This window comes from Canis lupus, chromosome X (assembly GCF_011100685.1).
Source record: "Canis lupus familiaris isolate Mischka breed German Shepherd chromosome X, alternate assembly UU_Cfam_GSD_1.0, whole genome shotgun sequence".
Classification (NCBI taxonomy): Eukaryota; Metazoa; Chordata; class Mammalia; order Carnivora; family Canidae; genus Canis; species Canis lupus.
In genome coordinates this window covers 116,794,767-116,821,132 of record NC_049260.1, presented here as the reverse complement: position 1 = coordinate 116,821,132, position 26,366 = coordinate 116,794,767, and the positions used below count along the sequence as shown (strand labels likewise).

General features: G+C 36.0%; 1 long non-coding RNA gene and 1 other non-coding gene across 5 annotated transcripts in view; both read left to right on the top strand.

The window, feature by feature from the left end:
• Nucleotides 1–26,366, top strand: part of LOC111094761 — a 118,839-nt gene that overhangs the window by 58,770 nt on the left and 33,703 nt on the right. For 3 of the 4 annotated variants that reach the window (XR_005386492.1, XR_005386493.1, XR_005386491.1), the window contains 4 exons: nt 6,682–6,807; nt 7,518–7,665; nt 19,374–19,464; nt 20,699–20,886. This is a non-coding gene — a long non-coding RNA (uncharacterized LOC111094761). Of the gene's footprint in view, nt 1–6,345; nt 6,456–6,681; nt 6,808–7,517; nt 7,666–19,373; nt 19,465–20,698; nt 20,887–26,366 lie in introns of those variants that run through there. The other variant, XR_005386494.1, reaches the window with a different exon arrangement.
• Nucleotides 21,157–21,233, top strand: MIR514 (microRNA mir-514). The gene has a single exon (NR_049467.1). It is a non-coding gene; the product is annotated as a microRNA mir-514 (primary transcript).

The following is a 26,366-nucleotide window of genomic DNA, read 5'->3' as shown; positions in this document are numbered from 1 at the left end:
AATATCTCATTGATGTATGAGAGGTCACAATTTGAGATAAAGTGAGCATAATTGAGCTTGTAGATACACTTTATTTGATGTGTAGGTATCAGCAGCATTTGTCACGGGTGATCACTTGTCCTAGAGAAACTTTTTTTACCTTTAACTTCTAAGGTGCCACATTTGTAGTTTTCCCTTGTTTCACTGATTTCTTCTTATTTTTCTTTGGAGTGACCCAAGGCTAGTCCTGGGATCTCTTATCTAATTACATAATATAAATTCCATTCACCCCCTTGTGTCATCCAGTCCCATGGTTTTAAAACTGTATATTTATTCTCAGTGCCCAAATATGTATCTTCAGGCTTGACAGCTTCCAAAAATTCCAGATCCCACTACCTAGTTGATATTTCCACTTTTATGTCTAATGTTTTGCTTAAAATCAACATCCCTAAACCTGAACTCTCAATCCCCATCCCTCATGCACTTCAATCTGCTCTTCAATCCCTCTCCATACCCATTAAAGCAAACTCCATACTTCTACTTCTCAAGCCAAATAAATACCTTGGAGTCAATACCATTGACCCACTTTCTCTCACACTCCACTTAATGATTAGCAAATATTGTTGGTTCTAACTTAAAAACACATCCATAATGTATTAGTCAGTACAAAGCCCTAAATTGAAGGGCAATCCCTGGGAATAGAATCCCAATTCAGAAAAATAAGAGTAGGGATGCCTGGATGGCACAGTTGGTTAAGAGTCTGACTCTTGGTTATGTCTCTGGTTAGGATCCCAGGATCATGGGATCGAGCTCTATATCAGGCTCCATGCTCAGTGTGGAGTCTAAGATTCTCTCTCCCTCTTCCTCGCCCCCCTCCCCCATGCTCACTCTCTCACTCTAAAATAAATAAATAAATCTTTAAAAAAAAAGAAAAACAGGGACATTAGGGACAAAGGAAAAAGATAGTTTATATAGCGGTGGGGAAAGAGAGCCAGGAGGTTACTGAAAATGCATACTCATTCAGTTTGAACACTGTAAAAATCAAAGAAAGAGAACTTCATAGCCACAAAGTAAGAAAATCTATTTTAACCCATCACCGCCCCCCAGAAGAGTGGGACTTTTCTTTAGAAAAATGAATTTAACGCAAAAAGAATTAGAACATTATCATGAAAGAATACTATACTAATGTATAATTTTAAAAGTAGAATAAGGAGCAGAATAATATCACCACAGACAATAAAAGCATTTGTAGAAAGACATATCCCCAAAACAAATACAATATGTTATTTAATATTTCAAAACAAGTTAAAAGGAATTAACAAAATAATAGAAGATATGAAAGAACAATACAAATTTGAATTAGATAAACTCAGGATGATGTGATTGTACTTAGAAAGTAGTTACAGATAAAAGATATTTCAGATATAAAGATTAGATGGATTATAAGCACAAATAAACATTACAGATGATACTTCTTAAGGGAGATAAAATGTGAAAGGGATAAACTTAAATAAATGAAGAAAAGATAAAAGGAATTCAAGAGAAAGTTCATCTGGTTTGTTTTGAGAGTTCATAGGACCCAGACTATTCTGTTCTTTTCAGACCTTACAACAGGCTTCTTGCATTCCCCCACAAAACAGATTGTGCAAAAATCCTGTAGGAGAAAATTTTTTTTTACCCTTCTAGATTCTTCTGGTTGGTTTAATTTTATAATTGACATAAAACAGATGAAAGAAGATGAAATTTAATTATGTAATAATACAGGGCCCCATAAAAATATGAGAACCACCCATAAGCAATTGAAGCTTATATGCCATCCTGAACCAGGGAGAAAGCTGTAAGGGAGTGAGACTTCAAAGTTGAGGAAAATGAATCACAAGGAGGTGAAAAAAATAAATGTTTGGTAAGCAAATGTTTGCGTGTCATGCAAAATCTTGCTCATGTTTTTAAAAAAGTTAACTTTGGTAATGACTCACTGCCTGGTGCAGGCTCTGTATCTATCTAAATTCTTTTAGGCAGTTATCAGGAGAGATGAAAAGCTCTTGAGTCTGTGGGAACTTTATTGTCATCAGCTCAAAATGATTCTCATGCCAAAGTGACAAATTCTGGGTCAAATTGCCCTGCACATCATCAATTCCTTCTGGTTTCAGCTGCCATTCTCAAATAGGCCCTGCATATTTTGCAAGAAATTTTAGATTTGCCTGTTCCCGCAAATACTTAGCTGTTCTTAACAAAGGAACCCCTCAATTTCTTCTGTCTTCTCTTGGCTTGATATAAAATATTTCCTCATATTTCTTTTCTTGAGTTTTTAAAAATTAGTTTTGCCATTGTCTTGTGGCATAAAACACTGCTATTGATGATATTCATAAATTAGGATTTACAGAGAGAAAAGCAATTAAGAAGAATAAATTCTAAACAAAAATGTAATTCAATAAAACTTTTATGAAATTAAAAGACCTGAATACTGTATTAGGAAGGGCACAATATAGACCTGGGAAAAGTAACCCATAACAATAAACACAATGGTAATATCTAGTAAATCTCTTGAATTTTAAAGGGAAAAAATAAAAATAATCTTTTAGGTATTTAGGCAAAAATACCAAGTTTCTTAAGAAAGAGGGAAAGTCGGATTCTTTTTTTTTTTAAAGATTTATTTATTCATGAGACATATAGGGAAAGAGGCAGAGACATAGGGAGAGGGAAAAGCAGGCTCCTGCGGGCAGCCTAATGTGGGACTCAATCCCAGGACCGCGGGATCACACCCTGAGCTGAAGGTAGGCTGGGTACCACCCAGGCATCCTGGAAAGTCAGCTTCTCATTAGACTTTTTAAGCCAAACTTACCTTGAAAAATTTGAGAACCAAAGAAAACATTGTCAAAAATCAAGAGAAAACAAAAGACATTAGATCATCAGGGCATCCAGAGGAAAATATAAAGCTGTTCCTCAGAATTATCTGCCCCATGATTGACAGGAAGAAGCACTTAAACACGTTCCTATCATGCATTGTTTGAGAGTGGCCTTCAGGAAGGAAGAATTATTCTGCATTTCTGGGGTACACATTCACACATGACTAGTAGGCTCTAACTGTTGTTTCAACTCATGACGTCAGAGAAGGCCCAGGGCAGAAAACAAAAGATTAATTGTGGCTTGGTGAATTGAGTAAAGGAAACCAGGACTGAATCTTCCACCTTAAAGATGTCTTGTCTCAAGGAGCTGTTCTCATCTGCAGCCTAGATAAAACACCCCAACACTAAAAAGAATCTGGATTCCCCTTCTTCTTTACACCCATTCATACTACTCCTCTATCTTCTCCTCCTCCGTGACCATTGCCTTCATCATGGTCTGTTTTCCTTCCATGGGAAGAAGTATTACTTTTAAGTTTATCAGTGCTGAATTAAGACAGATCTGCATTCCAAACTGGTTGGACATATTTTTGTGGGTCTATTTTTAGGTTTCCTGTTGTATTCCATTGATATATATGTCTATCTCTCTGCCAATTCCATACTGTTTTGACTCCTGGAGCTACACAAAGTTTTAGTATATGGTAGATTGATTCTTCCTACTTTTTTCTTCTTTATCAAAATTGTTTTAGCTATTGGAGGGCTTGTGCCTTTCTGCATAAATTTTAAAATAAGCTTATGCATATCTGTCTACCAAGAATCTTTCTTTGATAGGAATTGCATTAGCCTATAAATCAACTTGGGGAAATGTGGTACATTTAACTATGTTGTCTTTCAATCCATGAACATATTCCATGTTTATTTATTCAGTTTTTCTTCTTGTTATTTCATTAACATTTATGATTTTCAGCATCCAGATGTTGTGCATGTTTTGTTAAGTATCATTGTAAATGATATTTTGTTGTTTATTTCAGTTTCCATATGTTCATTGTTAGTGTATAGAAATATGATTGATTTTCATGCGTTGATCTTGTATCCCAAAACTCTACTGAACTCCCGCTTTTTTAGCTCTAGGAGTTTTTTCTTTTTTATAGATTACTTGGGAGTTTCTATGTTGACAGTCATGTCATCTGCAAACAGATTATTTTCATTTCTTCTTTTCCAGTCTCTATGCCTTTTATGTATTTTTTGCATAATTTTTGTGGCTAGAACTTTCAGTATTATATTGAGTAAAAGTAGTGATAGCTGACATCTTTGCTTTTCTCCTAATTTGGTGGTGTCTTACCATTAAGTATTATATTACTGCAAGTTTTTTTTGTAGATGCTCTTTATCAAGTTTAGGTAATTTCTCTGTATTCCTAACTTGATAAAAGTATTGTGAATATGTTTTGGATTTTTTTGTTTTGTTTTGTTTTGGATTTTTAAAATGTTTTTTTCTTCTTCAAATGATATGATGTTTTGATTTTTCTTCTATTTCTTGTTGATATAGTAGATTATATTAAGTTTTTTTAAGATTTATTTACTTATTTGAGAGAGAGAGTGCACAAGTGGCGGAAGGAGCAGAAGGAGAGGTAAAGAATCTCAAGCAGACTGCCCAAAGAGTGAGGAGCCCGATGTGGGTCTTGATCTCACAACCCTGAGACCATGATATCAAGAGTTAGCTGCTTAACCAACTGAGCCACCCAGGTGCCCCTATATTAATTAATTTTTAAATTTTGAACTAGACTTGTAAACCTAGAATAAATCCATTTGGTCACAGTCATGTTGTATAATTATTATTATACATTGTTAGATTTTATTTGCTAATATTTTTTTTTTTTTTTTAATTTTTATTTATTTATGATAGTCACACACAGAGAGAGAGGCAGAGACATAGGCAGAGGGAGAAGCAGGCTCCATGCACCGGGAGCCCGACGTGGGATTCGATCCTGGGTCTCCAGGATCGCACCCTGGGCCAAAGGCAGGCGCTAAACCGCTGCGCCACCCAGGGATCCCTATTTGCTAATATTTTATTGAGGGTTTTAGAAACTTTAAGTTCATGAGGTGTATTGGTATGTTGTATTTATTTATTTATTTTTGTGCTATCTTTAGCTGACTTTTGTATCAGGGTAATACTAGTTTCATCAAATGAGTTGGGAAGGAAAGTACCTTTTTAAATATAGGAAATGGCATAATCTGATCTTTGAAATAGCAGTTCTGAAAACGAGGTGGCAGTTAGACGAAAATGGAGAGATGTTATGGAATTTAATTGGAATTTATTAGGTAAAAGCAAGAGATGATAGCTTTATAAAAATAGTGCCCATAGAAATTAGGAAGAGGAAACTAGGATATCTGAGGTATATTACTTTGGAACATGTGTTTTTAAAGAGAGGATGGAGAAAAGTAGAACCACTGGAGAACACTACAATGGAACCATTGGTGTTAGTTTTCTATTGTTACATAAGAGCATCACCAAAAACTTAGTGGCTTAAAAAAGCATACATTTATTGTCTCACTATTTCTGTGGGTCAGAAGTCTTGGCACAGCTAGCAGGGTCCACTGCTTTAGAGTTTCACAAGGCTGACATCAAGGTGTCAGCTGGAACTGTGGTCTTATCTCAACAACCCAACAACTGGGGAAGTTCAACAACTGGGGAAGGATCTGTCTCTAAACTCGTATGGTTGTTGGTGGAATTTAGTTTCCTGTAAATATTATTGGACTGAAGGCCTCATTTTCTTGATGGCAGTTACCTCGAAGTCACCCGCAGTTCCTTGACACATGGCACTCCCAACATAGCCACTTGCTCCATCAAAGCTAGTAAGTGAGAGAATATTTTAGACAGAAGACAAATTCCTATGTAGTGTAATCCCAGAAATACAGCACCATCACTTTTGCTATGGTCAGAATCCAGTTACAAGTCCCACCCACACTCAGAAGTGTGAAATCACAAAAGGGTATGGCTACCAAAGGGTGAGTCAACTGGGGGTTATCCTTGATTCTGTCTACCACAGTTGCAAAGAAAATCAAGAGGGTTTTATCTGGTAGACAGTGTTGGTTCCATGATTCAGACAGTGGGGTAGAAAAATTAAATAGTGATAAACTATAAGGAGATGTCTAAAAATGTCACAATAATATGACCCCTTTGTATGTCACTGGGAAATCAAACTTAACAAAGTATTTAGTGAAATGGCATGGTACATGGAAGATTTATGTGTATAAGTGCTTAGTGCAGGGCTCTGAACATATTAGGTTCTCAGTAAATATTTGACTCAGAAATGGATGAAAACAAATCAATGAATAAGCAAATGACTGAAATTATAGAAGTCTCGCATTCAGGCATGAAGCAGAGCTGGTATTAATCAGTAAAAATACCTGTGAATCAAGTAAATGACATATGGCATTAAAAGAGACTAAAATGTCATTCAAAACAAAGATTTTTTTTATCTTCATAAGAAAACTATTTTTTTTCAGACAGCCAAATAATCAAAGGATAAAATCTACTAATGTAAAAGAAGGTTCGCAAGTACACATTCAACTGAAATCTCTGAATATAGAAATTCCATATTTGTGGGGTTAAGAGTTTCTCATTAATCAGAGGTAATTCGTTGAAATTTCCTACATAATGCAAGGAATGAGATGAACACTCCTTATTTACAAATAGAGATTTATTCTCAACCATAATCCCGTCTCTTCTAGAGTGCTAAGATTTGATTGGTGTTGATCCAAACCCTTTATTAAATTTTGTGTAAATTTTTTAGTACATTTAGACTTTCTGTCAAAAATAACCCAAACCTTGACTTTGTAACTGTCTCTTTAATTGTAGGAAAGAATCAACTCCTAAGATTCTTGTGGATTCTCTCCCTGGCTTAAATATATACTATGAAATAGACACATGAGGCATATCTTTGGTCACATTGAGTTGCTTCTCATTTCATCAAATCAACAAATGGTAAGAGTCTATCATGTGCAATGTACTGTAATGGCTTTGAGTAAATTTTCCCTCAATTTTGTAATACTCTCCTGTCTTCTGAAGAGTGTTTGATTTGGGAAAACTTAGCAAGACAAATAAGGCTTTATATAAAGCTTTGAGCTAATTTGCATGTATCTGCAACACTGTTCCCATGGTGTTCAAAAAGGATTTACAAATTCTTTTAAAAAATTAGAGAAAAAAAAATTAGAGAAAATAAGGTTTACTACATGATATATGCTATAAACCAGGTATCTAGAAATAACTCATATGGCTGCTATGTATCTGCATAATGTATATAGCCAAACAAGAGCAACTGCAGATGAAAACCACCTAAATTTAAATGATAATATTTAGAGTGGTAATATTTAGAGAATCATCTCTCCATTCACATTGTCAGTATGTATTTTTATCTGCATACATGCACTGACATTGGCTATGCATTTATTTGTGTCAATGAATTATAACAGAAATGAGTTTCAGATAATAAAATCATAAACATCTGGGCATTGCAGCACATGGGTCTGCTGAGTTTTGAATACGAAATGGTTTTGATTTCATTTCTAATAATAAAAGGAAGCAGGATATCATGAGGTAATTTAGTATTGTGCTGCCGAGAAGGAAATGGTCTCATTTACACTATTGTTTACAATCTCCTTTATATCCATATACCATTTCATGTCTAAGAATAGGTGATATGATGAACTTGAAATTGGAGTTCTATCGATTTTGAGGACAGTGCTTGGGATATGATAGGCACTCAAGAATATTGGATGAATGGATGAATAAATTGCAATGAGTGAAGTTTTACGATGAAATTTGAGAACCCACTTCAGGCAGGTAATGAACTTTTATCAACATTATTTAAACATAATATTATGAGACACAGACTTGTAAAATCTTTAAACTGACAAAACTGTCAACAGAATTGGCCCTTGCCCACAAACAGTTACAGAGAAGCTAAAGTAAAAAACAGACTGCAATTCTAGTGCTAAGGCCAGTGAATGAGAAGGCCCAGACCATGATATAATCTAGATCATGTATAATGATCTAGTATAATCTAGATCTACTGACAGCTATGACAGTCCTAGGACAGAAGATGACAAAACACATAAAAAGCAATCCCCCTCCCCCCTAAAAAAGAAAGCAATCCCAATAGATAACAATTTCAAGAACGCCCTGTGCCATGTGTAATTTGTGTCACCAGTGCCTTGCCTTATTGTAGGCACTCAATAAATATTGCTTAAAAAATAAATCAATCAGGAGCCACCTGGGTGGCTTAGTTAAGTGTTCAACTCTTGGTCTCAGCTCAGGTCATGATCTCAGGATCCTAGGATCAAGCCCCGTGTCAGGCTCCACACTCAGTGAGGAGTCACCTTGAGATTCTCTCTTTCTCTCCCTCTGCCCCTCCCCCTGCTCTCTGTCTCTGTCTCTGTCTTTCTCTCTCTCTCTTTCTCTCAAATAAATAAATCTTTTAAAATAAATAAATAAATAAATCAGAGAAGTTTGAGAGAAGTGGATGATCTTATGTAGGTCAGGGATAGCAATGATGGGAATCCTAGATCTCAAGGATGATTAAAAAACATTGTGTTACACAACGGGAGTGCAAAAATGATTTTACAGAAAGTATATTGAAAGCCTAAAGGGTGGATCTCTGGCAGCCTGGAGGGGAAGTTTCATGGAGAGGACCAAAGCCAGCACATTGAGGTACCAGTGAAGTGAGGAGACAATTAGGATGTTTGAATAGCAAAAGAGCATACAGTTCCATACTTGGCTAGTGGATGTTGTGGAAATAGTTTGCATTCAGGGATCTGTCAGGAATTCTCTGTGTCTATCTACAGTCTCAGTACTTCAAGCTCAATTGATGTTATATAATATACTTTATCAATTATAGTTCTAAATATAGCATTGTGATAAGGGGACTTTTCCTATATATTTACATAGTGCTAAAAGTTCAAGAAAATGGATGTATGACTCCCTGATGCAAATTACCCAGGGAAATTTACAGAAAAAGTACAAAGGGAGCTATATATAGCATATGCATATTCTTACTGTTCATTCAATCTTACTCTAAATAGTTATCCTGTTTATTCAAGAAATGTTTCGAGATTCCTCACTTTAGTAGTCACACTAATAAGCACATTTTAGAAACTACACAATACTATAAAATCAATGGGATTTTGAGCAGACAGACTAGGTTTTAAGTCTTTTCTCTGCCACTTTCCTGATATATGACGGTGAATAAGTAATGCAACTTCCATGAGCTTCAGTTTCCTCAACGCCAAGTGGCATCAATAGTAGTATCCATAATATGAGAGTACTTGCTCTTTCATTCACTATGTTTTATAGTGGCCCCTCAGGAATATGCTGAGGCATTTTGCAATAGATACTTGCCTAATCAGAGTCTGTAGTTATGAAGGGACAGGAGTTATAAAGATCTTTCTTGAAGGTTCTGATAAGATCATTCCTACTCCACTTCTGATTAGGCAGTACCTTTAGCAGCTGATGACTCTCATAGGGACTTTAAAACATAGAAATTGTTTTATTGTGACTGGAAAGAGGCCAGTAGATCCTCTGAGTTCTCTCTCCTATGTAGTAAAATGAATTAGCTCACTTACATTAAATAAACTTGGACCTATGTATGTTGGTGCCATTCCATCAGACACTGTCACCCATGCAACAACCAAGTCCTGGGCAGCTTTTTTTTTTTTAAGATTTTATTTATTTATTCATGAGACACACACACACACACACACACACACACACACACACAGAAAGAGAAGCAGAGACACAGGCAGAGGGAGAAGCAGGCTCCATGTAGGGAGCCCGATGCGGGACTCGAACCCAGGTCTCCAGGATCATGCCCTGGGCCGAAGGTGATGCTAAACCACTGAGCCACCCGGGCTGCCTGGGCAGCTTTTTAATTTTTGTTTAAGTAGGCCCCACACCCAGTGTGGAGCCCAACATGGGGCTCAAACTCATGAACTCACCACCCTGAGATCATGACCTGAGCTGAGATCAAGAGTCGGACACATAACCGACTGAGCCACCCAGGTGGCCCCTGTGCAACCTTTTAAAGGGCACATTGCAATGGACTAACCACTATGTGGAAAGCATTCTTTCTAAAGTCATATGTCAATCTACAAAGAAGAAAACATACTTTCTGTAAACACAAAAATCATTTATGATTATGCAGGCTTGAACCAAGGGCTATCTTTGAACTTTCTAAAAATGTTGTGATAAATTATTCAAACAAGTGTACATGAGTTGTTCACTTCTCTGGTGTCAGCTCTGTGAAGGAAATGTTGGAACAATCTCATTAACTTAATAGAGAAAGGACTTCAGAATACTTAAATCACCTTATTCTAGCTAAAACCCCTCTCAAACTTAAGTCACTGTTTTGAAGGTCACAAATCAAAGACTATACATGGCATGTTCACACACTCTGAGGCTGAAGTGAAATCTTATATGTAAAAAAAAAGTCACTTTTTTTGCTAAAATACGTAAGAGAGCTCTCCTTTTACTGGGTTTTGATAATTCAAAATAGCATATTTATGCAATATTCTAATATATATTCAAATTTTATATGTATATAAATGTACAAGGGGAGAGAAAACCCTGCATGTTGGAACATGACTTTGAGACATGATCTGATAAGCTATACCTACAGCAACAGACTTTCAAGGTAATATTAGTGGTAGGTTGTTGAGGACTTATTTCTTGAATTAAAATGCCAACTATAGGACTGGCAGGTAGGACAGAGAAGAAGGTCTCAGGGTATTGTGAGTAATGCCCAGAGACTCTCCTGGAGGAGAGCTGGTGAAGAATTTCCTCACCCTGCATTTCTTTGGACTCTGCATCTCTGGTTTTCTTATTGTACCTGTTCTCTATAGTGACTATAATTTATTGAGCCTATACTATGCATCAAAGACTGTAATAGGTACTTTACATGTACTAGCATTTAATCCTACACAGAAAAAGGAAAAATAATACGTCCCTTTATCCTTGTTACAATAAAAATGCAATATATCCCATTACCTTTACCTTACTATTTTATTATTTTATTTATTATTGTTATCAATGTAATATAAGTGGCCATAGGTTAGAAAACTGTCATTCTCTCTTCCTTGAAAACTACTTTAGTTTTTTACTTTTAATCAGAGATCTCTAACTTTATTGAAGTCTTCAACAGGTAAATGCAAAAAAAAACTGTTATTAATTTACTTCATTAATGAATTTTTATTGACTGCTACTCTCCGGCAGGCATTATAGTGGTGGGCTCTACAAGTACAGCAGTGAACTAAATCAAGTCTCTTCCCTCATTGTACACTGTACAGCTATTAAATATTTCAATAGAAAGTAGCCTTTCCCCTGAAATGTTAGTGGCAAAGAATTTAGTGAAATTATACAAAAATACCTTGATTATTTTATAATGTAACTATTTTGAGAAATCTCTGTTGCTACTTTGCTTTAATTACTTCTCTCATAGAATATTAATATTTAACAGATTGAAGTTCTTTAAATCCATTTAATTTAAAGGGTGAGGCAATCATATAAATATAACTCTTTTTTTATAATAAATTTATTTTTTATTGATGTTCAATTTGCCAACATACAGAATAACACCCAGTGCTCATCCTGTCAAGTGCCCCCTCAGTGCCTGTCACCCATCATATAAATATAACTCTATAATGATTTTTATAAGCCTCCCTTCAAATTATAGAATTATATTAATTTTACATAAAAGGAGCACTTAGATTAATATTTTTCTTGAATGCATGAGCTCAGAGTCAGATAAACACTAGGCTAAGCTTTATGTCTCCCTATACATATTAATAAATGCCAATAATTTTAATTTAATAGAATCCTACTGAAAGAAGTTTATCACTTTTGACTAAAGGCTGTTACAAGGCTTACAAAGTAAACAGTGAGTGCAAGGCAATGTTTATAAGATATAAAGTAAATAGGAGAAGTTTAGCTTTTTTCCCAAATGTAAGAATAGAAAATTTGTAGATTAACTTCACGAAAGAAGGTATAATAAAAGTATAACCTCATTCAGAATAAGGCATAGTGGCTAAAATATCCTAAATATTTCCCACCTTTGTATATTATTGTAAGTGGCCTTTTCCCCCCATTTCCAATTGTTCATTGTTAGTACAGAGGAGTGCAAGTAATTTTCTTTTACATCCTGCAAACTTGCTAAACTCCCTTGTTGGTTCTAGTAACTTTTTGCTCAATCCCTTAGGGTTTCCTACATAGACGATCATGCCATCTGTATATAAAGACAATTTTGCCTCCTCCTTCACCATCAGTGAGCCTTTATTAATAAATTTATTTATTTTGCTTTATTACTTTTGCCAGGGCCTCCAGTATAACATTGAATGTAATTAATGAGAGCAAATATCCTTACTTTCTCCCCAACATTAGGGGAGAGAACATTCATGTTTTTCTACCACAAAGCATAATGATATCTGTGTTTTTTTTTTTTTTTAATTGTTGTTGATTTTGTTTATTTGGAGTTTTTTTGTGGTTATCCTTTATCAAGATAAAGTTCCCTGATATAGTTTGCTGAGGAATTTATCATGAAAAGGCTACATTACTGGGACAAACTTTACTGGGCTATAATGTATTATCCTTTTATATATTGCTGGGTTGGTTTGCTTAAAAAATTGTTTTTGAAGATATTTGTTTTGATGCTTATGAGAAATATTAGTTCATAGCTTTCTTTTCTTCTGAGGCACATGTTTGGATTTAGAACCAGAAAAATGGTGCCTTCAAAAATAAGTTGAGGATGTTATTTCCTCCTACATTCTCTAAGAGATTGGGTGCAATTGGTATGACCTCTTTCTTTAATGGGTAACTGTGCCAATGGAGCCATCTGGGCCCTGTATCATTAAGAGATATGTATTAAAAGCTTTGTTTTAGGGAGTATTAGTGGATATAAATATATATATATGTATATATATATATATATATATAAAATCACAATATATATAATATCATATACTAAAATAAAATACAATATGTAATAAATACAAATCAGTATATTATATTAATATAATTATATAATTTTATATACCACATTAACAAGTACAAATAATGTTATTTATATATAGCAAAATCAAATCAAATAATGAATGAATTGAAAATAAAATTGAATACACAAATAAACATACATGAGAAAGGAAGGGGAGGAAGGGAGATTTAGTAAGTTTAAAATAAACCTGGGGGCAGCCCAGGGCTCAGCGGTTTAGCGCCGCCTTCAGCCCAGGGCCTGATCCTGGAGACCTGGGATCGAGTCCCACGTCAGGCTTCCTGCATGGAGCCTGCTTCTCCCTCTGCCTGTGTCTCTCCCTCTCTCTCTCTCTCTCTGTGCCTCTCATGAATAAATAAATAAATAAATAAATAAATAAATAAATAAATAAATAATAAATAAAATAAACCTAGGGGCTTATTGTCGTTCACCTGAACAGCAAACTATCTCTGACTTCAGGCTGCTGCTTCTCTCAGCTGGAGAGGTTGCATTCATATTCAGTGCTTAATGGAGAAGGGAAACTGTATCATCCCAAGGAGCCCAAGTTCTCCTGACTCTGGATTTCTGGAGTTCCCACCTAACCCCGATATAAGGCTGGCAATTGAAAGCAAAGGGCCTTGTGCCTAGGAGTCCTTATTTTGTCTGGCAAAGTCACATTCTCATGTGCCTATAAGAAGGGGTAACAATGAGAGTTCTCTCTATTTTAACTTAGCTCATGCTGTGTGGCAAACAGATTCAGACACTGACTCATCTTTCTGGAGAATAACAGAATAATGAAGGACTTGTGTCTTCTCATCTCTTGTTGATTCGGTTCTGGCAATTTTCCCTTCTCCTCAATAAAGTCTATTCCTTAACTCATGCTGTTTGGTATTGTGAAGTTTTCCCTGAGCTTTCTTAAATGATAAGTGGTGACCACAAATGAATCAAACATTCCATTCTCTGTGTACAGGCTTTAAGAGCCAGGGCATCCTGATGGTACTAGTCTTTTATAGATATAAAAGTTTATGGCCAACACACGTAGTGGGCGTGGTTAAGGAACAGATTGCTGTAAAGACTTGTATAGCTCATGAAATCAAATTTAGATGATGCTGTGACAATTTTCAAATGAAGTTACCAAAATCCTCTGTCTACATTACGTATTAGCTGTAGATAATATAACTGGATACTGCCAAGTATGCGAGGCCGTGTTTTGTCTGATTTCTCATTCTGAATGTGTCAGTACATTTCATCCTCACCGATTCCCAACATAATTTCTGGCTCATTATGCAACAATTAAAAAAATCCAGCTTAATGATCCAAATTCAGTGAGTTCTGTAAAACCTCCTGACCTCAGATTGGCTATAGAAATACATAATCAGAGAAAGTAACATGTGAGTTAATGTAATAAAGTTTGGTGTGTGCATCTTCATTCCCAATGAGTTATCAAATGATCCATTTCAATCCTCATGTTTGAGTGGTTGTATTCCAATACTATGATTTAAGAAGCTGCAACATCACAGCTGTTTCTTTCTCCAGCTTATGTGAAGTGACTGTTTTTCATAGTATTTTACTGTATACCTGACTAAGCTTATTCATATGATTTTTTATTCTCATGCTTATAATATGGCATTTGAAATCACTTGTTAACAATAGCATTGGTGTAAGCATAATGCCAATTACATTGTAAAACATTATTTTGTCATAATTCATTCACTATTACCTCAAGGGAGAGAACTTGATCTTGTGGATAAATGCAAATATAAATATAAAGCTACTTTTTTTGTGTTCCATTCATATTGTTTTGCAGTGTGATTTAAATCACTGTATCCTAAACTTCAGGGACTGTGTACCATAGCCACAATTTTGCCTATTCATCTTTTATCTCTACTATTATTTGCTTCTTATATGCTTTACATTAAATCATTTTTTTGTATTTGGCTTCTGAGAAATAATATCCCTAAAGCCAAATATTTTATTTTTTAGTTCCTTCTAATATACATTCAAATAAAACAAATAGGTTACAGTGTTTGTCAATATGGCAATTGAAATAATCTCACACATCCCAGTGATAAATTAAGTATAACTTTGAAAAAACAGATTATGAGACCATTGTCAAGGCTAACTATATCTCCTTCACACATACACACACACACTCAACTACATGCATTTGCAGCATACCTTTACTTCATAATTTTATTTTCATTTTTGTATTTCAGTTTGGCTTTTATGTAGGAATTCAGAATCAAGGTAGCCACCTTCAATTTTAAAGTGATGAAAATATGATGGTATTGATATTAAAAGGCTTGATTTATAAAAATATTTTTAACAGAATTAAGCAAATGAAAATTTGTACCCCTATTGCAATTGCAATCACTAATTTGCAATTTGCTAATGAATTAGTCCTTTTTGTTAGCAGGTGTTCATTTGTAACTAAAATGAAAATTCATGAGATCCTTGAGTTAGCTATAGTCAGTATCTGTCATTTCTATCCCAGAAATCTTTCTATGGAATGACTTTTTATAAAAGGTTATTGATAGGTTTGGAGAGAAAATTCCTGTTTCTATAATTTCTGAATTGCAGCTTGTAATTTCTTACTTTACTGTGGAATCATTATGATATCTGCATGAGAAACATTAATTTAATCTTCAGGGACAAATCAAAGCTTGATTTCTAACAATGAATAATTTCAGTGGCTGTCCTGGTCTACTACTACACTTCTGCAATTACCACCGACATACCATAGACTTAAAAAGGTAAGCTGCTGTTTATCATCATATAATTTCACACTAAATGAAACTAGAGTCAATTGGAGGGTAAACAAAAAGAGGCTCAAAATCATTTGAATCAGAATAAGAACCAGATGTCTTATAGAGGCTAGGGAATAAGAATCGCATGAATCAGGTGGTGGTGGTAGGCTGGTCAGGGACTGTGAATGTGTCTTAGCTTTTACAGTAGCCATAACATTCTTTAGACACTCAGTGGCTCACTTAATGGTTGTTGAATGGAAGAATTAGAGAAAAAGTTATTTGGCCCCTGATATAGTGGAATGTGCATAACTAGCTGATATAATGGCTCTCCATGGTCATAATCACACGAAAAAGTAAAAGATAAAATAAAATTATCTTGAATTAGGCTTAAACAGTTGACACATCTTTTTAGAACATTAAAAATTAAAAATGGAAAAATGCATGCAATGATTTGGCATTCTTATGTGAAATTTGGTTTCTAACCAAAGCGTTCATGTTCATTTTTCTTATCTTATCCTTTCTTTCCCTTTACATTATTTATGCCTTTCAAATCTTTTTCAAATAAAGTGGTTACAGTGAATTCACCAGTGATAAACTTGTACAGTAGATAAAAGAACCTTATGGGTGTAACTTAATGGGTTAAGCCCTGCAATTTCCCAGAGACCTTAGCTGGGGAACTCAAAAGATTTCATTTATAAGAAAGTTCCACTCATTTTTTTTTTATTCTATATGTTGGCAAATTGAACACCAATAAAAAATAACTAAAAAAAGAGAAAGTTCCATTTCTAAACCTTGGGGAATACTATCATACACTGTTCACTTTGTTCAAATATTTGTGACATGATCCTGCAATTAAATTATACTTTTTCCCAAAAGCCAGACTATAAGAACATATATATAAGGAGGCAAATTGGGAACTCAAGCTCAGGAAATGGAGGCAACTTTTTAGATAATCTTCACCAACATTCTCTGTGCCTCATCCTCTTTCCCACTTACCCTTTCAGAAAGTGTTATCTTTTACATAATATGTACAGATTGACTCTTTCCCTTCATCATAGTTACTAAGTAATTGTACAGCATTATATTTCATTTTGTCTACCTTTGAATGAAAAGCCTTTCAAAATATTGCCAAATAAAGAAAAATACAACCCAAAATTCTTTAAACTGCTCCAAAATGTATTTATGTATTGTGGGTAACCACTACTTGTAATTTGAATTCTATCTTCTATTTTCATTTCTGATTGGTATTCATTTCTCTTGGATAAATAATCCACAAAGACCAGATACTTGGGTCACAGATGGCTCAGATATTTTTATTGAAAATGAAAGTTCTAACAATTTTGTGAAATAGGAACTTGATTTACTTTTTAGTTTATTGAAAGGAAAAAGACTAGGAAAGTCCAGTTTAAATATCACTTCTTGGGACGCCTGGGTGGTTCAGTGGTTGAGCGTCTGCCTTTGGCTCAGGGTGTGAGCCTGGGATCCTGGAATCCAATCCTGCATCTGGTTCCTCGCAGGGAGCCTCCTTCTCCCTCTGCCTGTGTCTCTTCCTCTCTCTCTCTCTCATGAATTAGTAAGTAAAATCTTTAAAAATACCTCTTCTTAGTCTTTTTTTCTCTTTCCATGGCAAATAAATTAGCCAGAGATATACTTCCAAATTCCCTTTCCTGTCTTCATGATTTCCTTAACATGGTTCCCATTCTCTTAGACTGTGCATGGTGTCTTACCACCTTTTTATGCTCTCTTTCATCTTGTTAGGTTCAGTTGGTCTTCATAGAGTCAGAGTGTTCGGAGCACAGAATTGAAAAGTGGGGGTAAAACAGTCAACAACCAAACCTCTACTCAAGGCCCAAGTTAATCTAGAGTTGAGAGGAAGGAAAGAGGACATTTCTGGGATTTAAGTTCATCTCTCTCTTTTAAATGAACAAAGAAAAGTTAAATTGTTAGTTTCCTCTCAAGAGATACAGGAAATGAACTTTCTGCCATCCCAATATTTGCATTCCTTGATTGATCTCCCCTTTCCTTCCTAAGAGTTTTCATGTGTTTTTGCTAATATTATGTGGATTTGAAATGAAGAAATTTTGAGATACCAAAGAATGTAGGAGTTTTGTAAGTATTTTGTTATTTTGTTTGGGTTTGGTTTGGTTTACTTTGAGGGAAAGCAAGTGTTTTCAATACTTAGTTCCTAAGCACTTGAAAACCAATAGGTTAGAGAGAATAAAAATATTTCTTCAATAAGAAGGGAAGATCAGGAAGAGGCTTATTCTCTTTGGGGCATGAAAACCATCCAAAAATACATAGAGGAGATAAGAGGAAACTTACTCAGGGAGAAATGGAAGGAAGTTGGAAGGCAGTTGGGCAGATATGCAAAGTTCTTATGGAAAAATTATGAATGTCATGTTGTGATGGTGGGGATTGGGGATATGAAAAGAGCTACATTAGTATAGGATGGATAGGGAAGGGAAGCCACCTTCAGCCATGCTGTGCCCTATTAGGAAGACGCTATTCACATATTTTATGTTATGAAGTGCGCCTTTCTGAATGGAGTAATGTGCAACAAATACAACTTCTGTGGTGCCTGAAATCCCTGAGAAATATTCGTCCCAAATAACTCATTCAGTTGTCTATAACCCTTTATAGTATAAGAAGAAGACAACTTGCACTGATGATATAGCCCTTCCTAAATTTTGCTTGGCAAAACTCCCTGATGTAAACAATACCAAGACTTAGTCAACATGGCACTCGCTATACTCAGCAATATAATTCCACTCCATCTTCATAGGAGCAACAGGGTTCTCATGTTGTGAAATTCCCAGAATTTCAACGCGATTCTAGACAGGTCCCATATACACACAGGTTATCTGGAAATCCCAGAATGGAGACAGATCCGCATATTGAGACTAGATGGAATATCCAGTGATTTATTCAACTGGAAAATCACCAAGCACATACTGTATGGCAGTCCACCTATGAAGTGCTGCAAATATAGTAGGACAACAAGGAAAGCAGAACTTACTATCTCCAAGAAGCTGATATGTTATTAGTACGCATCAATAATAGTAAATAGGTAGAATGTGAGTTCTGCATAACAACCCAGAGGACCTTGGGAAAAGCAGCAAAGTGTATTGAGAGTCCAGAAAGGGTGAGATGTGACAATATCAAATAGAGTGATAAGAGAAGGCACTATTTGAACAAAGTTCTGTATTAGGTAAGGGATAGAATCAATCTCTAGTCTCAACAATCCAGGACTTCCTGTCTGACTTAGCAATGAAAGGGAATCTCAGTTTTTCCTGTTGATCCTTTCTTACTGTCCATACCCACCTCCAGTCCACATAATTCCATCCAGTTCCAAGGGATTTTGTGATGCAAATTCATGAGAATATTGAGTCACTCTGCTTTGAGAAGTGAAAAGGAAAAGGGAGCACACAAAGAGGCTGTCAAGCTGTGTAATATATCCCCAAGACAGGAGAATAGGAATTGAGGGAAATAAGAAAACAGCAACTGTTGCCATGATACTTTATGTAGAGGGGCTTTCTCTTCCCTGGGAGGTTTCCAAAAATCACCAGTAAGAAATTGAATGTATTTTTTTAAAAAAAAAAAGAAAAAAAGAAAAGAAATTGAAGACATTTAAAATTATGCTTTTGCTGGTACTGATTATCTTTGACCATCAAAAATCCAGATCAGAGAGACAGAGATACCAGTTTCTTGTCTTAGAGGAGCTGCCTGTTGAACTGATAGATGTGCACAGGTATGTCTGGGAATTAATCAAACTTTCTATCCTCTACCAGCGTAAAACCAGTACATGGCTATGATGGCTGATGTTCGTACTTCTGCACCGCTACTAGACTGAATCGAGAATGACCACAAGACAACATCGTGGTAAGAGGGAAAGTCGAATTGGACAGACAGATTGCAGTCAAAGTCTCTGATAACATCTGCAGTGTGAATGGGAGATTGAAATCTTTCTACTATGATTTACCTTATGACTTATGAGAACAGAGACATAAAGTGGCCAGTAGGCCCTAAGACATTTGGTTGGGAACAGGAGTATGGGAGCTAATTATGTTAAGAAGAGTTTAAGTCTTCTTGGAGCTCCTGGTACTTTTTTTTTTTTTTTTTTTTTTTTTTTTTGTAAAATGTAGGGGTTCTTGCAGCTCTGAATATGGGTCACAGATTTTTACTGTTAAAGAAGGGAGACTTTAAAACTTCGGGACATCAAGATGATTTCCTTTATCTCAGTCTTCATTATTGTTTCAGTAAAAATTTATAAACTAGACCTGCCCCGATTTGAAAGACCTTTCAGCCCCTAGTTGTCAAGTTGTAGAACAAACTCCAATTTATGACTGGGAATCTTCTCATCTGAACTGTCTTCCAACATTCTTGAGCCCATTTTTAATATATATAATTTAATATTTAATTTTGTGTACAGTAGTGCAGCTTTTTTTCACAGAACACTTCTGTGAGTTAAAGAAAATGAAAATTGTATAAAAGTTTGGACAAAATCCAAGATATAGAATAGTAGCACCAGGGGCAGCTCGGGTGGCTCAGTGGTTTAGCGCCGCCTTTGGCCCAGGGTGTGATCCTGGGGACCTGGGATCGAGTCCCATGTCGGGCTCCCTGTATGGAGCCTGCTTCTCCCTCTGTCTGTGTTTCTGCCTTGCTCTCTCTCTATGTGTCTCTCATGAATAAATAAATAAAATCTTAAAAAAAAAAGAATAGTAGCACCATATTAAAAAAAAAAATCCTACCAGTTTAGAGTCAGAAATTCCCTCAGTTCTCAAACTCTGGAATACATTTCCCCCATATTTGTTTGCCCGTATTTTGGTGCCCCAGACTCTGTAGCATGGGAGAAACACAGGAACCTAGTGTTACGTCTTAGATTTTTTTTTTAATGCAAAAACAAGCTCAAAGTGGCATTACTCCAGTTTAAGGTAGAAAACCTGGGTGCTGAGAGGAATATAAGGGCATCCTGAGGCCCTAAAATCCTATCTGTCTTATAGCTTACTCTTCATAAGTAAAAACAATATTTTTACTCCAGAGTCTGAGAAAGGAAAGAGATTTCTACTCTCTCCATCCCACCAATAACTGATCATTTCCCCTTCTTTGCTTTCAGGATCTTGTGTGTTTTCACAGCTTATTCTGTGCTTTTAGAGTTGACATAGGTAACTCAGGTAGAGGGCCTCAAATCTTTGATGACAAGGCTGGAGTTGGTGTGATGGAGTGTATTTTCTGCTTGTCTGGATCTGAGGACTACAAATCACTTGTTGAATGCTTTATTATAAGAATGGAAAAAGGAGCAAGGTAAGGCATGCAAAGATCTATCTTTCATGAGCTAGAGAACCTGGGGAAAAGGCTTATAGTTTCTGAGTTCTGAAAACTGCCATGGAAAATCTGCAGCTGGTGAGAGGATAGCACTTATGAGGGATAAATGAGGAAGGGGGTGGGCGTTGCACAGATCCTTTGGACAAATATCAGCAGCCACTCATAGCCTGAAAACATCATGTGATTTATTTTCAGAAATGCGTAGGTGGATATTTAGGCAGGACAGTCAACCTGGACATTCTTTATGTAGTACCCTACTCCAGAGAGTGGCAATCATTTGTAATTATATGTGATTGACACCTCTGTGAGTGGAGTAATGCATGACATGTACGACACAGATGATGGCATTGGGGGTACACTGGGAGTGTTTAGTTATGTGCAGAGAGAGGTGCTTTCCTTTGAGTGCAGGCCTGCTGCCCACCCAACCTACCCACTAGTGCTGGCCTCCACCAAGGGAACTCTTAGGTACCTCTTCAAAAGTAAGACCCGGAAATGAGGATCCCATGAAAACTCTGCCCATTGTTTCTTCTGGGATTCATAGCTATCTCACCAAAGTTGCCTGACAAAATTAGGAGCAAAACTTTCACTGTGGTCATGTTGTTCCTTACTGCCCGTGGAGTATTTTTCCTTTTTGTAGAAACTTTTTCCTGTACCATCTCAAATCCTTTAACCTCTTCTTTCCTATCAGCTCCCCTCACTATTTTTAAGGCTCTCCTTTAGGCCTTCCTAAATTCCCCCAATTATTCTCATTCTCTACCCTTCTGAAGCTCATTTTTTTTTATTTACTTCAAGTGGCAGCATGAGGTAATTTGGGGGACAATGGACATTCTCTGCAATTCAGGGAGGACCTTGGAGTATGGGACTGTTTTATATATCAGTTATTTACAGACCAGACAAATCAATAACAAATGTCTCAAAATTAAGCAAGAAAACATGTAGAAAAATTCACATCCAAATCCCATATATGAAACATCAAAAATAATTGTCTCCAAAAACACAATCTTAAGTATTGAAGCTCTCTTTCTTCATGAGCCCAGAAGTCCTTCATTCTTTCAAAAATACCTTTGAATCCTCTAGAAGTTATCTATTTTTGAGGTTTTGTGCATAATACCCAGAAAAGTATACTCATTGATACAATTTTTTTTTTTATTTTTTAAGAAGTTATTATCTTTTCTTATTGTGCAGAGGAGGGGATTGGATGCTATCATGTGCTTGGGTGCTATCCTCTGCACTGTAGAGGTGTCTGTGAAGCAAGACAGATATTTTACTTCCTTGTGTTGGACAAAGAAAGATAAGCTGGCACCTCCCTCCTTTCATCCTGATCAGAAAATTGAGGTAGAAATGGGCCTTTGTGGTATTTTGTCTGTATTAATAAGCCATATAGAGTGCCATCCTTCAATTCTTTGTAAAAGTTTAGTTTTGGAAATGTTGTTCTCTTTTCTCTTACTGTCATGGCCACTTTAGAAATGCTTACTGATACCGATGATAATACTCTGTGGTTTTCATTTTATTTTCTGTCTTTTGATTTAGTTCCTGATATGTTTTTTAATTTAAAATTAATTAACAGGGATCCCTGGGTGGCGCAGCGGTTTAGCGCCTGCCTTTGGCCCAGGGCGCGATCCTGGAGACCCGGGATCGAATCCCACATCGGGCTCTCGGTGCATGGAGCCTGCTTCTCCCTCTGCCTATGTCTCTGCCTCTCTCTCTCTCTCTGTGTGACCATCATAAATAAATAAAAATTAAAAAAATAAAATAAAATAAAATAAAATAAAATTAATTAACATATAGTGTATTATTAGTATCAGAGGTAGAATTTAGTGATTCATCAGTTGCATGTAACACCCAGTGCTGTTTACATCAAATGCCCTCCTTAACGCCCTTCCCTCAGTTATCCCATCCTCCCCCACACCTCCCCTCCAGCAACCCTATTTGTTTTCTAGAGTTAAGAGTGTCTTATGGTTGGTCTTCCTCTCTTATTTTGTCTTATTTTATTTGTCCTTCCCTTCCCCTATGTTCATCTGTTTTGTTTCTTAAATTCCACATATGAGTGAAATCATATGATAATTATCTTTCTCTGACTGATCTATTTCACTTAGCATAATGCCCTCTAGTTCCATCCACATCATTGCAAATGGCAAGATTGTGTTTTTGGAGACAGTTATTTTTGATGTTTCATATATGGGATTTGGATGTGAATATTTCTACATGTTTTCTTGCTTAATTTTGAGGCATTTGTTATTGATTTGTCTGGTCTGTAAATAACTGATATATAAAACAGTCCCATACTCCAAGGTCCTCCCTGAATTCCAGACAATGTCCATTGTCCCCCAAATTACCTCATGCTGTCATTTGAAGTAAAACTCCACCCCAACTTAACCCCTGGTAACCACTGCTCTGCTTTCCATCCTTAGTATTTGTCTTTTCCAAAATGTCATATAAATACAATTTTACAATATGTTGCTTTTTGATCTGACTCCTTTAACAAAGACATTCAAAATCCATCCATGTTTTTTTTTTTTAAGATTTTGTTTTTTTATTCATGAGAGACACACAGAGAGAGAGGCAGAGACATAGGCAGAGGGAGAAGCAGGCTCCTTGCTGGGGAGCCTGATGTGGGACTTGATCCTGGGTCTCTGGGATCAGGCCCTGGGCTGAAGACGGCACTAAACCACCGAGCCACCCGGGCTACCCTCATCCATGTTTTTATGTGAATCAATGTTCTCTTTATTTTTATTGCTACATAGTATTACAGTGAAATGTGAAGTAAATCTGTTATTTCCAGTTGCTGGTGATTATGAATCAAGCTACTGGAAACTTTTGCATACAGATATATGTGTGAAGACAAGTTTCATTTCACTATAAATAGTATAAATAGCTAGAGTGGGATTGCTATGTCTATGCAAAGTTTATGTTTAAACTGGTAAGAAACTGAAAAAAAGTACTGTTTTCCAGAAAGAATTTACTCTTTTGTGATTCTGTGAGAGAAACAGTTGCCCAAATCATCACCAACACTTGGAATTAACTAGTTTTAAATGTTCTGAAGTATTTGTAGATTGATCATATTTTGGCTTAAACTTTTATTTCTTTCTTGACTGATTACGTTGAGCATTTGTATGTACTTACTTACCATCCATAATCTTCTAAGGTAAAGAATCTGTTGAGATTTTTTTCCCATTTTATTGGTTTTATTTTTTATTGTGGAATTTTCAGAGTTTTTTTAATATATTCTAATTCTTTTGACAGAAAAGTGATTTGCATATATTTTCTCTGTGGTTTATTGATTTAATTCTATTAACCTTAAATTTTTATATTGCACCTTCATGCAATATCTAAGCACTTTAGTCTTAGATATGTGAATCTTGGTCGGCAGATTTTCTTTCAGCATTCTGAATATGTCACCGCACTGTCTTCTGACCCCTATGGTTTCTGGCGAAGAGTCATCTGTTTATCTTGTTGAGACTTCCTGGTATGCAGTGAGTTCCTTTTCCTTTATAGCTTTCAAAATTCCCTAAAAATAATTTCATTTTTCTCAGTCTCTTATTCTCTCCCTTCATTCCTTCCATCTCTCTCCCTCGCTCCTTCTTTTTTTTTTTTTTTTACCCTAGCACCAAGATTGAATATAATGTCTTTCAGACTAGATTTCTTTGAGTCTATCTTACTTTGGATTTGTCACACATTTCTGTTGTGCAAGGATTCATGATTTTTTAGATTTGTTTCCTTTCTCCTCTCCTTCAGGTATTTCCATTATGTATATTTTATTGTGCCTTCTGATGTTCTATGTTTCCCTGAGGCTGTACTCATTTTTCTGCATTCATTTTATTCTTTGTAAGGTTTTATCACTATCAACCTGTTTTCAAGTTACTGATTCTTTTGCTAATGCAAATCTACTGTTGAGCCCATCTATTGATTTTTTCATTTCAGATATTATGCTTTAAAACTCTAGAGTATTCTTTCCTTAAAATTTTTTCTACCTATTTTGATATACATGTTTGATGAGATGTACATATTGATAAATACATCATAATAACTTCCTTTATTTTTCAAATAATGGTTACTTTTTGAAAGTATTTATAATGTTTACTTTAAAGTCTTTATTGAAATGATACTTGGGGGGATCCCTGGGTGGCTCAGCAGTTTAGCGCCTGCCTTTGGCCCAGGGCGTGATCCTGGAGACCCGGGATTGAGTCCCACATCGGGCTCCCTGCATGGAGCCTGCTTCTCCCTCTGCCTGTGTCTCTGCCTCTCTCTCTCTATGTCTATCATAAATAAATAAATAAATCTTTAAAACATTTCAAAAAAATTATACTTGGAACCTCTACACAGGAAGTTTCTCTTATCTGCTTTTTTCCTATGTACAGAACACATTTTCCTTTCCTTGCATGTCTCATAATTTCTAATAAAAGCTGGACATTTTAGGTAATTAACTAACAACTCTGGATAATGATTCCCCTTCTCTTGCATTGTTTCGTTGTCAGTGTTGTTTTCTGCTCTTTTATTTGTTTATTGACTTGGCAACACTGTATTAGTGACGTATTGTCTGCATCATGAAGCAGTTTGTGTTTTCCCTATTAGGGCACAGCTTTTGGCATGCGCACAGTCATTCTTAGAAGACAGGGTTTTCAGTAGACTCTTTTTTCTGATTTGTCAAGCTCTCCCTCCATTGTATCACACTCAGCCTTTAGACTTCCTAATTATAGGTATTGTTATGTAGTTTTCAAAATGCTATAGGTAATAATTGCCTCAGAGTTTGATCTAAATAATTCAGATTCTTTTGCACAGGTAGTTTTGAGGAAAGTCTTTGAAGTTTGTTTAGATAGCATGAGGGCTCTTTTTGTTTTCCCCGTTTCTTTCTGGTAAACAAGCTGGACTAAATTTTAGCTTATTGCTCCCAGAGTTCCACAGTCCCATTTTATTTACTGACCACCAAAATCTACATTGTTTTTGAGAGTGTGGTTAGCTTTGAACTTTCACATATTCTTCTACAAATAAAGCCATGTTCTTTACAGAGAGCTGTAATATTCTCTGTCATTCAGGCCAGCCATTCACAATAGCTAAAATATTCAAATCACTAATCTTGGAGCTGGCACTAATGGCAGTGGCCTGCATCCCTCAGGGTGATATTTCTGCTTTGCAATAAATAGGGTACTTGTCCATGACAATAGATCTTGATCTTCTCAGCTTGCCCCACCTGATATGGAGCATTCACCCAGTGATTGAGCCAGGGTGGAGTAAATTAGAAGTTCAGTATTCTCAGATGTTGCACCTGCAATAGAGCCTCCACTCTATGATAGTTGGCTAAGTGGTGGAACAGTGCCCCTGAGCTCTCACCATATGCACCTGGTATTTAGCCTCTGAAGTACAAAGCTGAGTTTGTAGAGTGGATGAGAAATGCTGGAGGATTGCAACTTCCATGAATACACTGTAGCTCTTTATTGGGAGCTAGAGGGAGATTCTATGGC